Source organism: Passer domesticus, chromosome 14 (genome assembly GCF_036417665.1).
Source record: "Passer domesticus isolate bPasDom1 chromosome 14, bPasDom1.hap1, whole genome shotgun sequence".
Classification (NCBI taxonomy): Eukaryota; Metazoa; Chordata; class Aves; order Passeriformes; family Passeridae; genus Passer; species Passer domesticus.
The window spans coordinates 15,197,571-15,212,256 of record NC_087487.1 but is presented as its reverse complement, the minus strand read 5'-3'; the positions used below and the strand labels follow the sequence as shown (position 1 = coordinate 15,212,256).

The following is a 14,686-nucleotide window of genomic DNA, read 5'->3' as shown; positions in this document are numbered from 1 at the left end:
AATGAACACATTCCTCCTCAAACCACTCATGTGAGCCACTCCAGTGAGCCAGACAGGGAACTGAGGCACAGAGAATGCAGATAAAGACCTCCAAGGCATCGGGCTTGCTTGCCCCTATTGAAGTCCAGAGCAATCAAGCCTCTAAACGGGGGTCAAACACTGGAGAATTTCATCTAGGACGCTTTGCCCTCTGTGGTCAGTTCCAATTAATCAGGGCATGGAAAACAGGTCCCCACACATTAAGTGGCTGTCTAAATACTGGCATCCTGCCTCCTCTCCCTTATGAGCAGATGTGGGTTTGGGCCAAGCCTGCCTGAGTGAAGGTATTGGGTTGTCATCCCCTGCGCTGTCACGTCAAAGCACGATGATGGGACTGTGTGAGGATCTCCCAGGGCATCAGTGCTGCTGGATAACAAAGGGGGGCTGGTGCTTTCTCAGCAATCAGAGCTGAGCTCCCAAAAGCAGCCTCAGCAAAGGGCAGGAGGAAGCTCTGAAGCACTGCTGCTCCCATAGATGCACTGCAAATGAAGATGTGTATACCCAAGCAGGAGGAATAATGAGAAATGTATGCCAAGGAGATTACTGGGTTTCTCTATTAGATTAACTCTAGTTTGACAGTGGTTGGGTTTGGGAATTCCTCTATGATTTAAGAATAAGAATTCTTCTCTAAGTGGCCTAAAACTCGCTGCTATATCATCACTTGCTGTTGTCAAATAAATAATCATGCGAAATCAGCTGCAGAGAAAAGTCTGCTGTAGAAGAGAGTTCATGCATGACATATGATATATCTTTTCACAGGGACAGATACATCTTTCTTACAGCCAGCATGCAGCTTCCTTCACTACACCTTCCCTCCCATCCAAATCACCTCAAATAAATGTGAGTTCTGCTGTGTTCACAGTAATTCCTTCATTTTTAAACACATAATGGAAATGTATAACTAGTCCTCATAAAAATTTATATCTCAATTCGTCCCTTTAATTTATAACAGGCCCTCCAGGCAGTTATTATTCAAACATTAATAAAATGCCTATGGATCACCAAAAGCATCAATTTTCAGATCCACCTCCCCTCCTATTTGTACATATATAAAGCCAGATTAGAGTTAATGCCACTTCTGTGTCTAACAACAATTACGCCTTTAATAAGATAGGAACAAATGATATATTATCTTAATCATGTTAGGAATTTGAGTTCTTTCCATGAAACAAAGTTGAATTTTTTATGCCCTTTGTGACAATTGTTACTTAACAGCCTATGTGTTTGGATATTGCAGTTTATGCAAATGTTCATGTTCTATAAATTTTAGATTTATCTCCATTTATCATTCCACATGTTCTAATATACAGACATTATGGTTTAGCGTCTGACTCTGCACACAGTCTAAAATATGATTAGGATACCTTTCACTTATTTATAACATGGAAAAAAGGATGGGGGGGGATAGCTGTTGTAGAGGCAAGATCCTCCACTTCCCCATAAAACCATGTACTGTGCAGAGCTGCAAAAGCCATCTTGGAATTTGGTCTTTCTTTTACTAACAGCTGAATTTCAAAGGATTGAGGTTTATAAGGGACCTCTTCATTCCGTGTTCTAAAATCAGTCATGAGTTCATTGTATATCACACTTTAACAACTCTTACTCAGGAGAGTAATTATGCCTAATATGAGCTCTCCCATAGCGAGACAAGGAGACAACCTGCATGCACAACTGTTTTTGGATTGAAGCCATTTTAGGGGACCATTAGTATCATAAAGATTTGTAGAAAAGAAAACCCTGGTATTTTTCATTTTTCTGCTGGGAGATTTAAAGCTGCTTAAATTTGGAGAGGAGAGCAAGGAAAGTACATCCTAGGCCATAGTTTCATTCTGCAAAGATCACTATGTTTGGATTGACCTCAAAGAAACAACAGCGGATTATGTGATTATGGACCTTTGCATGAAAAAATAAAGAAAATACCAAGACGAAAACAAACCCCCCCTGCCCACCCCCCCCCCAAAAAAAAAACCCCAAAAACAAACAACTAACTACAATCCTCCAATCTGACGTCTAAAGCAGGTTGGATTTACTCTTAGACTTCATCCACAGGAGCTCATAGTGATGTTTCAAGTGGGTGCTGAGCTAAGGGGGAATCACCAGGAATGGAGCTGTCGTGATTTCTTTACACCAACACAGAGAACGGGCAGGAATTCAGCTGTACCATTTCACCTTCATGATGGCACCTGTGTTGCACCCAGGCTTCAGCTGTCCAGGAAATCTGTCTCCTCCAGAGAGCTGGCAGCATTGATCTGGAGGATTTTCTTGCCGTCTCCCACCCCTGCCATTGGGAAGTTCCCGTTTGTGCACCGAGGGGTCCCTGCATTTCCCAGGCAGTGTAGAAAAAGCTGATGGAGACCCAGGGAGGGACCAAGAGTAAAGTGAACCCCATTAAGACAGGAACTGTCTTCCTGTGTGTTTCATTATTAATACTGAGTTCAATTACTCTGATTTCTTCTGTTGATGAATTAGTAGCACCAGATTCAAGTCCCTGGCTGATACCCATTTGTCTTTGCTTATAAGTGCTAATGTGATCCTGTTCCTTTAAAATCAAACTCCTGCTTCAGTCACTTTACATCTTTGCAACACTAACAGTCTTTTCACTAATTGGTTCTGTGTAAATGAAACAAGCTGAAAAACACTGTGGCACCAATAAATATTAATAAGTTATTGTTTGTTTTCTTTACCTTGCTTATGAATTCATACAAAGACAGTGCTAAGACATTAACTCCAGTCTATTAATTGCCACCTGATAATTGCCACCTGATACTTTTCTCCTGGATAATTAGGTACCCATTAGTTCTAATCAAGTAGTTACTTAATTATTGCAGTAATTAGTCTAATGGACTAGCAAATTGAAGCTTTATCACTTTTGGATACTTAATGTTCCTGACAGAGTACTTCACAAGTGTCAGGGTTCCTGATTCAGCAACCTGCCATTGATGAACCCCCTGCTGCCATCTCCACCCACCCACGCTGCTCCCCGGACACACACACACCACAACTTGGGTGTGTGAAGCCAGAGGCAACACAAATTGGAGCCCCTCTTCCTTCTGGTTCCCCTTCCCACCCCTGCCTATGCCTCCCCTCCTGTGCTCCTACTGCTCAGCTCATTCCACGCCAAAAGAACTTTGTTGGGAAATTAAATAACATCTTGGCATGGAGATCACATGCATTAGGCTGTACAGCAGCGTGAGTCAAAGGAAGGAGCTAATGTTGGCAGGTGTGGGAAGAAAAAGGCAACTGTGAGGGGAGAAATAATAAGGAGTGTTCATGAATACTCATCTACAGCCCTGCTTGGAAAGGGAAAGGAAGAGGAGCAAAGCAGACTGGTGGTAAATGAAGGCATGGCTCCAAGGTCTGGGACTGGTAATAGGTCTCTCCTTCATCAGCAAATTGAAGGAGCAAATCTAACAGAGATTTTTAGTGAATAGACAAATATGGAAAATCTTTTTTATTCTGCCCATGGCCTCTGTATCCCAGAGCTGGTGGGCAAGAGGCCATTTCTCTGCCCTACAGTTTTATAGTTAATACCACACTTAATTCTAACTAGGCTCTCAATCCCACATTTCTACAACATTCCACTGAGAAATGCATGCCATCCTCACCCCTGTACTCTGTCCATGTCCTCATCCAAGCATCATCTTGTAAACTGTGCTTGCTTTTGAATGCTGTGTTTGAGATGGATATAACATGCACAGACATTTAGAAGCATTAAATGTGAATTTATCTCTCCCACTGATCATCTGATGCAGATTCTCTCCTGTTTCTTCATGTCAGATTTGTATCAGAATTGATCATCAAACCCTTTGGCAAGTGTCATCTGCCCCAGACGCTGCAACGTGTAACATATAAGCATTCATTGTACTGGGAAGGGGAAAAAAAGATTGATCCTGACCAGAAATAAAGAGGCTAATTGCATTCAATAAAAGCTTGACAACTTGCTAATGATTAAACTACTTCACATATGTGGTAAGATTATGTATTCTGAAATAGATGTATTTATCTGTCTTGATCAGATAGCTCCTGTTTTCATTGCTGCTAACAGTGGAGCACAGTCTCAGATATTACCCAGAGAAAAAGGCTCTGGAACATGCCCTGGGTGGGTCCTGCTGGAGCCTGCTGGGTTTCCAAACAGCCATGTACCTGGGTTTGCTTTTTATGGACGGCAAGGCACAGGCTGATGGCACTGAGGAGAAATTAGTGGTGTTCACCTGGGTTTTGACCTACTATGGAACTGGAACAAGGGCAAGTTGTGGGTCAGATGTCTCTTATGTGTCAAAAGCTGTGTAATTTATAATTTTGGGTCACCACACAGAGACCAGAGTCCTCTAGTCTACCATTTAATCCACACTCATAGACCAAATTAAACCCCACAATCTAGAATCCTCACAAAATATGGAACTTATTTTACTTATTGACCTATCCTCAGTATGTTCATGTTATCAGAGCTGACAAGCTGACAGTTTTCAGGGAAAATAAGTAATTTAGTAACTTCATCTCTCCTAATTCTTCTCACTACATGAAAAGCAGTGTCCTTTTACAGTTGCTTTGCATTCTTACCCAAAATATGATAGACAATGACAGAGAGGTCACTGGCTCCTGAGTTTTCTGCCACAGCTCCACATGCATCCATCACAACCAGCTGGGGATGTCATTTCCTCTGAAGTTACTCTTGAGGTAACAGTCAATAAAACCTCATGCTGCTACTGGAAAATCCTGCCACAAAACTGCTTAAACACCTGTGTGGGGCCACTGAGCAATAACAATCCCATGCACTGAAAGCAAAATTAAGCAAAGCATATTTGGCCCATTAAGAAAACATATTGCTTGAAATTACAGTGCCCCAGGATGACTAGATCTTGCTTGTGGTACTGGCTCCAGAGGAGAGAGCTCTGTTCAGCAAGGGACATTTACTGACCTGATTTCAGTGGCTGAGAACATTGTCTCTGTCAAAGAAATCTGTCAGACAAGTTTTTCATGGTGAGAAACAGCAACATCCTTGTCCATCAATAGCCCTAGCTTGTAACTGATGCTAAAAAATAAGCAAAGCCACCTGAGGAAGGCAGAAAACCTTGGAAAATCAGTGGTGCTGGATCCATCTGGGCTCCACACAAGACCATACACACGTCCCTCAGCATGCAACTGAGAGCAGGGAAACACTGACAGCCTCATCTGATTTCGTCAAATTACTTGGACTTCTCTGTCCCACTGGAAACAACCTTGGTGCAGAGCAGCTCCTCCTTGGGTGCTCCCCAGTGCCTGAGCTGGCACTCGGGGGACAAAGGGGCAGCAGCCTGGGGGAACCATCACAAGGGTCTCACCCAAACTGTGCCAGCTCTGAGGCTGAACAGAGACTGCCTGTCTCCAGCACTATCGATCCTGCAGAAGCAGTAAATTCATTTTAAGGATGCTGAGAGACAGCGAGCAAACTGTACGTGACAGATGTTAGTCACATTGCTTAATGTACTACTTGGAGGTGTTCAGATGCTCTCGTGATGAGGGTGCAAATAAAATCAAGGCAGAGTAGAGGAAAACAAGCTAAGAAGATTTTTAGTTTTGGAAACAAAAAAAAAAAGGGGGGGGTTTAGCTTGAGGAGGAGTAAATTTAATAGTATTTTTCCCTCTGGATCTGACATCGTAGATTTTCCCTCTGGATCTGACTTTGAAGCAGACTTTTAGAATTCTTTAGCAATTACACTTCAACCAGCAAATTGGAAGACAAACCAAGAATACCTTTTATGTTGAAAATGCCAGGAAAACAGTCCAATGGCAATTGAGAGAGATGCAGAGCTCATCAAGGCCAAATTGTTCAGAAATCTTATGAAAGAGGAAAAAAACCCCAAATAATAAAGCAAGATCTTTTGTACCCTTTCCCCACTTCTCTCTGTGCTGTTTCCAGCACTTCAGTTCACAGGCTTAGTTGCAATCAATTTTAACTTGTAACAATTCAGCAGTTTAAGATCTCCATAACAGTTTAGACCACCGCTGTTCAATGGGCTGCACTGCTTTTGGAAAAGCCTGAGTTGTGCTGAGGAGGAGAGTAAGTGCAAAAGGAAGGAAGAACCAGGGAGGCAAGCTGCTTCCAATTTGTCTATCCAGAATCTAAGATCTTTTTATGGAATGTGGGTTATTATTGAAAAGATCTTAGTCTTCACCTCTTTGAGAAGTTCTCTGAGTGCTTCCTTTATGAGTTTTGTCATTTTCTTGCTTGGAACACATGGAACAAATGCCAGCCCACAGGATACAGGGGATAAGGCTAGATCAAAGACAACCATTCAGCTTTCTGCCACTGAATAAAGCAGGGCTGTTTGCCTGGTTGGGAAAGCCAGTAGCAAAGTATCTAGAGGGTGACCACTAAGTGTTTCCTCATGAAAACCTCTGGTGAGCACCAAATGCAAAACACCTTTCACAAAGGTAATGGATTTTGCTTAAAAGAGGCCCCTTGAAACGTTATCGAGGGGAAACTAAGTCATGAGCAGTCTGGCCCTTGCTCCCTTCTCCTGATGGCCATGAGCATCCTGGGAAGAGTTGGCACCCAAGCAATTCAGTGGCAAAACGACACTCAAGAAGCAATGGCTGCAAGCAGCATCTGAGGAAAGCAGAGTGATTAATTACTTTGGAAAGACACCCCGAGCCATAATTTCATCCAAGCCATAATTTCAGCCTTCTGGTCATAACCAGGCAGAGAGCAGAGAGCAGCAGCACGAGCAGCAAGGATACAAAAAACTCAGCCACCCTCATCTGAACTAGCCCCCCAGAAACAGTCTGGGGGTGTTGGATGGCCACTCACTTTCTCTTTTAGAGCAGCAATTTTCCTGCTTTCCTGATCACCCTGCTCTCCTCATTTACAACATCCTGGTGTAGAATTGAGATGGTCTGAGGGTACTAGTAACGGGACAAGGACTGATCACTCTGAAATTTGCCTGTATGGGTGGCTGGACCTCTGGATTTGGGGGTTTTTGCTTTCTGTTGTGTTTTGGAGGTTTTTTACAGGTTGTTCTCAGCTGCCTGTCAGACGGGGCCATGATGAAACCCAACATCTTGCAGAGACATAAAATGGAAAACAGGCAACTCATCAGAAAAGTAGCAGCTGTTTTACACCATCTCTAAACAAAATCATCATACACTAAAAACTAGATTTAGCAGTTTAAAAGAGCTACTAACGCAAAATTAGCTGGAGACAACAGCGTGGTTTTGTAAGTGACAGTGCTTCACTCCAACGCCCTAATTCATGCAAAAACAACTTAGGAAACATTAAACGGCTGATGCTTTTGGAAAGGGAAAGAGCATCCACTTTCAATGGCTGCTTAGGAAGAACATGCAGATTTATTACATCATCTTTTCTCCTTTTACAAATTTTAAATAAGAATTGTGTCAAAACTGCCACCTCTTAAATAACAACGATGCTATAGTCCTCCTGACAGAGGGAGATACCAGCTTTTATTGGCAAGTCATTTGTATTTATGGCAGGCTGAAAGCCAGTAAAAAGGTTGTGCAGAACTTTAACGGTGAATGAGATGGAATAAGAAGGCCTTGAGCACTTTGGATCATCAAATACTTCAATAACTGGATACGGCTGTTCATACAACCATAAATTCATACACATAGAGAGGATATAAAGACACAATTGCCATATGAATGGAGTTTCTGTTGCCTTCTGGAAGCTCATATGTGTGTGTGATCTGTTCTAGATACAGGTGCCACACAAGATTTCCTTTGGCCCAGCTGTGTTTCCCATTGAGGATGAAAATTTCCCTTTGTAGAAATATCCTGCCCATAACCAGCACATCTTATGAGAATTAGAAATCTGCCTGGCAAGAGATTCAGCTGATCACTCTAGCACCAAAGGATATGTGGCTTGGCTGGAGGTCTGTCATCTTGTAACAGTGAAGGGGTGAGTCCTGATTGCTTGGGACTAGATTTAATTTGTCCATACAATTACTAAGATAAGAACTTGTTTTATTTTCTCATGAAGTAGCTGCCCTGCTCTGGCTGAGGTGCTTCCATATCTCCCATATTGTCAAGTCCCTTCATCTGTGTGATCTGACCCTGCCTGTCTTAGGGGATTCTCCCATCAAGTCCCATCAAAATCCTGCCTGAGGGAAGAATTCAGGGCTGGATACAGAGTGAAAAAGGAATAAAGTTTTAGCTGAGGTCTGGCTATTTGTTCTGTACAGACGAGTTGTGGCCCTGAAGAAGTCTTTTGTTTCCTAAAAAATTGTGAGGGTGGGAGCATAAAAAGTGCCCTGTACTTCAAGGGTATTTTTATTTAGATGCTACTCTTCAAAAGACTATATATAGCAGTAAGAGTCTAGCTGCAATCTAAAGTTTGAAAAGTTGCAGACTCTTGCAGACAGTCTGATGGATCTAAATTTTTCAGCTAAACAACATCTATGCTCTTGACCTCAGACCTAGATTTCACATTTCAGGAATTAAATGAGCATCATTTTCTAAAAGACATTAGACCAAGGCTGGGCTATCCAAAGGATGGCTTCACAATTTAGATGAAGATGTTGTCATGTCAAGGAGACTTAAAACCTGACATATCTTTTTTCTATTGAAAAGCCAGACCTAGTTTGTTATACAACATTGTAGCTTCTTCTGTGCAGGAGGCAAAGGAAAAGTGGAGGTTATTCTGGGTTTAACATCTCTTAGAGGATTCTCTGCAGTAACAGGGCATAAGGCTCAGTGCCCCTGATGATCTGCCCTTGCCTTATATTACCCTGTTTGAAATTCATCCTCAGACTGAGCCAAAACCCTGCCAAAATATAAAGGAAATATTTGTGACCTCTGCCAAACTGTGACTCTTCTGTGTCTGAGATGCTTCAGATGCTTTGATTAAATTGAAGGAGTTGAGCCTGAAGAAAGGGGAGTGGGAAATGAAAGGAAAGCTATCCCTTACCTGATGTTGCAGAATTCAGGTGTGTGTCTGAGTACTCATCCTCCTTCCATGCAGAAATCCTGTTTTTCTCAGGAAGGTGTTGAACACAGAACCTGCTTAAAAAAAAAAAAAAAAAAAAAAAAAAAACCAAAGAAAAAGAAAAAATATTAAAATAGAAAGTAAATTTTGATGCAGGCAAGTAAAGGAGATCTTTCTCCCTTGAAAGGGCTGTATTCATCCTCAAGGAATTGTAGCCCACACTTTTCTTTGGCTGAAAACAGAAAAACTCAGTTTCTGGCTCACAGGTACATCCCAAAGTGGGAACTTCTGGAACCTGGGCAGCCCCTAAAGCCACCCAGAAATGCCAGATACGCCACTGCTGCAGCCCTGGGGGCATGGAGACAGAACCTCCTGGCAAGCAAGGCACAGAGCCAGAGGAGAGATTGACTGATCTTGTTTCAGATCAGATGGATGGCTCTAAGTGACCTGTAAAGACACTCCCTGAGCCCTGAGCCACAGCATTAAGAGCCAAGACACCACTAGCACGCCTGAAGTAGTTATTAGTGACTGAAGTAGCACTTGTCAGCTGCAACTTCAGTTTCAAGTAATAGTTTAACAGCATCAACTAGAAGAAAGGTTATATCTCAGTGTGTCTGGTGTGCTGCTGACACTTAAAGGAAATAATTGGTAGATTTAGAGCAGGGGCAGATGCCAGTGGTAGAACAGGGGAGGAGGTTGGGTACTCGAACAAAACTTCAACAGTATCATGTGATACGAGAGCCAGGAATCCATCCTAAGCCCTGCATAAAAAGTATGAGGAAGCTGTAACCCAGCCTGTGGAAAGAGCTGTTCTCCACACCTGAGCTGGGTTGCTGTGGTGATTTCTAAAGACCCATCTACAGTTGCATTTTGCAGCCCTGTCCTAGCAAGAGGAAAAAAAACCCAAACATTTTGCCCCTTGAAGTTGTGTGCCAGCCTTTTGGAAAGCACATGTAATGCAATCTCCAGCTGATTTTTGGCTTCAGGACAGCCCAAGAGAGAAAGTGTGAATGCGTGTGTGTGTGTGTGTGTGTGTGTGTGTGTGTGTGTATTCATGTGTACTGTGGAGAAGGCAGGAAATGGAATGAAGTGGAATTAAGTGCACTTCTGGAATGAAGTGCAGAGTGTCATTTTACCTGTACTTGGGCTGTGTGATGCTAAAATAGAGGAATTAGCATGCAAATCCAGCAATCCCCTGGCTGTCATCACCTTCCAATTAGCTGCATTTGATTTTGGTGGGCGCTGAAGGATTGTGTCAGCAGGTGAGGTGGGATGTCTGAAGGGTGCCCTGGCTGCCACGGGCAGGAGGATGCTCTGTGTGTGCATGTTTTTGCCTTGTGCTGGTGGCTGGAATGATGCTGGCCTGCCAAAATAAAAGCACTGCTGTCATTCACTGGCCAGAGGAACAGATTCTGGTCGTGGTGACCCCACATTTCTGCCAACATCAGTGCAACAACCACAGATTTGTAGAATATCCCTAATGGGAAGGGACCCACAAGAACCATGGAAGTCCAACTCCTATTTGATTCACCAGTTATCAAGAACAAAGCATGGGTGTCTCAAATGCATAGTTTGGAACTGCCTTTCTGGTTCTTGTTCCATTCTGCTCCTCCACTGCCATTTAATAACCATTTTCTAATTTATGTTATTGATTACCAGCATTGCATGAGGCACCTCACTGTCCTCAGCACTGAGGTTTGGGAGCTGCTGAACTTGGTGCTGTTGAAATAAAAGATCTTGCTCTTGTCCCAGGGACAAAATCCAAGGGAAGAGGAACTGGTACAAGAACAGGAGAAATATTAGGAGAATGTGCACCAGCATAAAATGCAGCTGCATCCAGGGAAGAGAAGAATTCTCTCTGCCATAAGGAGACAGTGTGTCTGTCCTAGCCAGCCAGCCTGGGAGGGTGGACAGGATTCTGGCTCCTTGGTTCCCCTCTGACCTTCTCCTGACTGTGACCAGCAGTGTCTCATCAGACCAAGCTAAAGAGTGAGGCAGAAGAGTGTCTTCAAAGTAAGATTAACTTACATTTGTTGAAACAGAAGGACTCCCATGAAGAAATATCTTGCTTTCAAGAAGGAAACCAAAACAGCCATACATTGGTCACACAGATAAGCTGGAGAAATTACATTTACAGAGAAATTTAGAAAAACATACATGTGATTCAATTTGTCCAGAAAAATAAAGAATGTTTCCACAGACAAAATCCAAGTAATTCTAAACCTTTGTAAGAGTTTTTTTAGTGTGGAGCACCAATAAATTCAGCATCTTTTCTGTCTGTTATAACTGAAACTCAGAAAGACATAAACACATTCTGTAGGTAATAAATTAGAGGGTGGTGAACCAGTTGAAAAAATTGCTTACATTTGGAGCCTTAGTAACAAATATGAGTTCCAGGTCATGACTTAAAGAAAAAAAAAAAAAAAAAAAAGAGAGAGGTAAAGGGGCTAGATTTTGTGGGGAGGACACTGGAAATTCATGGTCAGCTTAAGATGACAGCTCACCACAAGTGAGTAAAAGTCAAGGGCACTGCGTGAAGTTTCAGTTTTAGACAAAAAGAAACAAGTCCAGAGTAGACTTGTGAGTCATTGTCAGAACATGGATGCTTGATGCTTTGAATATGCAGAATGCAGATAAGGTTGCCAAGAGAAAGGTGGGGGAGCAGAATGGAAGAGAATAAAAGTTTTATTTTTGAAGCCAAGATAAAATTGTAGGGTGGGGAGAAGATGAAGAGCCTGGAGTCAACCAGAGCAGCATAAACAGAAGATTGAGACCTGGGTGCTCAGAAGAACAGAATTTATTCTAAAAGCAATGAAAAATGGGAGAAGAATTTAAGCTGCTGTTAACAACAACAAAGTATGTAACTGTGACAAGAATACCAATGGTACTCTGAGCTGTACACATCTGTTTTTGTTGGGTTGGATTATCTTAAGAGAGAACATGCCAATAAAGCTTAAAAGAGCCCTGCCACCTTTGGCACGTACCCCAAATCAGGCCTGCACATCCACCCTGTGCCTCACTGAGACTGAGAGCTTCTGTCCTTGAAATGTTAAACTCATTATCTGGTAGGTGTGGACAGTCTTGTGTATCACAGAGCCAGGAAGAAATTTGACATCAGCATGTCACAGGGAGGGGGAAAAACCCAACTCCTGAGAAATGTTGAGAGTGTGTGTATTTTTGGCAGAGGATACCAGCCAGACATGTCAGCTGATAGCATCCATAGAGCTGGAAGACTGAAAATGAACTGCAGTACAACAAACACAGATTTCACAACTGAAAGCAGCACACTGACATTTATATTAGCTCTGTTTGACATGACCTGATGAGCTGGGCTTGGCTGGAGCAGCAGCCACCATCCTGCTGCTGGTCCAGCCCTCCAGCCCCCCTGCCCTCTGCCTTCCCCGCCCTCCTGGAAAAAAAAAGGACATCATACCCATGCTGGTGCTCTTTGCTGTGAGAAGGTCAGTTCCAAATGCTCAGCTCATGGGTGAGGCAGGGCTTTCACCTTGTTCTGATTGAGGGGACCTTGTGGCAAACCATTGCCACCAGTACAAGTCAGGGGGGCTTGACAAGCCCCATCTAAAGAAGAAACGTGGTGGAGTCAGCAGAGGTTGCCCTCCTCCAGGCGATTCTGCACTGACCAGAGTGACTCCTTTGACCTTGGTGGAGTTACCTTGATTTACCTGAAGGAAGCCCAGCCCGATAAATTCCGTCTGGTTTATGGCTTTGCGTATGAGAGAAAGGGAAGTTTGGACCTGCAGTCCCCAGGGCTACTTTGGGGGCTGACTGTCAAGGTGTGTTTTTTATTGTGTGTACTGCTTGTCTGATGATAGGAACTAAATTGAGAAGAGGCTCATTTCTCACAGGCCACTGAGCAACCAGAATGTGCTAACTGTCATACGTAGGAAGCACTCAGGTGTCGGGATTGTCAAGAGAGAAAGTGCAGTGCTTTTTATTAACTGCAAGAGCAATCAGCTCTGTCTGGGTCTGCTCAGTCTTGTGGAAACACATAGTTCACACTGGGCAATGCTCAGAGGCTTAACACAGGTATCAACACTGTGCCTGCGGTAATAACTTCACATCAGAGCTGTTGCATTACAGACTGGTGCATAGTCACAACTGTGCTTGTGGTGCTTGGTAGTCTGATCCCTCAAAGGCATTTGCTAAGCCTGAATAGGCTGAAAATTGCACGACTCGATTGCATATTTAAAATGGATTTTGTCTTGCCCTCTCAGGTCTTGTGTGTGTATGCAAAGGCTGCGTGCACCCCTCTGCCTGGCGTGGTGCCCTGCTCAGAAGCTGCCTGTGCTGCTTCATCCTCAGGTCTGAGCAAATGCAGCTGCTTCCAGGGCTTTGGAACAGAGCAATACAGCCAGGCAGGGTGGTGCATGGCAGAGAAACCCTAAAAAGAAAGAGGGTGATGAATATTCAAGGTCAGATCTGAAGGGGCTTTGAGCAACCTGGTCTAGTGTGAGATGTCCCTCTGCTCATTGTCTGTCTGCTCATGGACCAGATGATCTTAATCATCCCTTCCAACCCAGCCTATTCCATGATTCGGTGAAGATGATGTCAAGACACTTGAAGCCTTTTTTTCCTCAAATTAAGTTCAGGTCCACTGAGTCCTTCCCTGGAGGATATGAAAATATCCTCAGATTTCAAGGGGAATTCATTCTGATCTTGATTTGAATTTGGCAAACTTGAATTGAGGTAAAATTAGGTTAGGTTCAAACACAATTTTTAAAAAATCAAATTATACATTAGAAAAGTGTTTCTAGCAGCAGCATCAGTGCCACTTAATGGTGGCAAAAGGGTCAGATGTGGTCCAGGTTTCATTTGCATCCTGACACTGTGTCACTGATGGACTCTGTGAGAGGAGCTCAGGGACTTTCTTTTCTCAGCTGGGACTTCTTCAAAGGTGACCCAAAGCCATGATCACAAGCAGATCCCCACAGCATGCATAGGAAAGAGGTCAAATATCCCTCAAATCCCTAAATTGCCTCCACACTGCCTAGAGCTTATCAGAAAGATTATAAAAGGTTCAATCTCTGTCAAGGAGTCCCTCTATCCATGAGACCTGCTACATCTCAGAAAGCTTCAGAAGTGGGGGAAATCTTCTAACCTGTTGCCTCAGCTGGGAGTTGTCTGCCTGAAGTGATGGGTCTATTACATTTCCCTAGCACAAAATCAGCTCACAATTAAATATATATGTGTGGGCAAAGTTCCAATCTGTTTACTTCCCCGCTCTACCCAGGGAGAGCCCTGAGAACAGCATTAAAACAAGAGGCCAGCTGGGCCAACAGAAATGTTCACGGCTGGCTGCAGTGCAGCACTTAGTTGCAAACACAGAAAATAGCCCACTACATCAGAGAGAGAAAAAAATGAAATACACGAGGCACGCTGCAGTGCCTGAGCAGCTCCTTTTCCACATGGCCAGGGGTGCTTGGTGACCCTCCCTGGAGCCTCCAGGGTGCAATGCTGCCTCATGGTGCTCGGGGAGATGCCCAGCCCCAGAGCCATGCATGCCTCCCCTGGGTTATGGGGTGGGCTGCACGTTTTGAGGACAAGCAAAGTGACACATCCTGTCACCAGAGCAGGGTCAGTCAGCTGTACAGCAGCCTGTGCCCTTAGCAGGTGCTTCAATGTCAAAGGTATTAAAGCTGGTTATTTTCAGCGCTGTGCCAAGTGCCGTGCAGGCTTGTTCCTCCCCTACCCCCATTCTAATTAAAT

General features: G+C 43.6%; 1 long non-coding RNA gene across 3 annotated transcripts in view; it reads right to left on the bottom strand.

The window, feature by feature from the left end:
• Positions 1–14,686, bottom strand: part of LOC135280510 (uncharacterized) — an 84,178-nt gene that overhangs the window by 23,207 nt on the left and 46,285 nt on the right. For 2 of the 3 annotated variants that reach the window (XR_010347408.1, XR_010347410.1), the window contains 2 exons: positions 10,988–11,075; positions 8,942–9,033 (listed from right to left, as the gene is read on the bottom strand). This is a non-coding gene — a long non-coding RNA (uncharacterized LOC135280510). Of the gene's footprint in view, positions 1–8,941; positions 9,034–10,095; positions 10,323–10,987; positions 11,076–14,686 lie in introns of all 3 variants that reach the window. The other variant, XR_010347409.1, reaches the window with a different exon arrangement.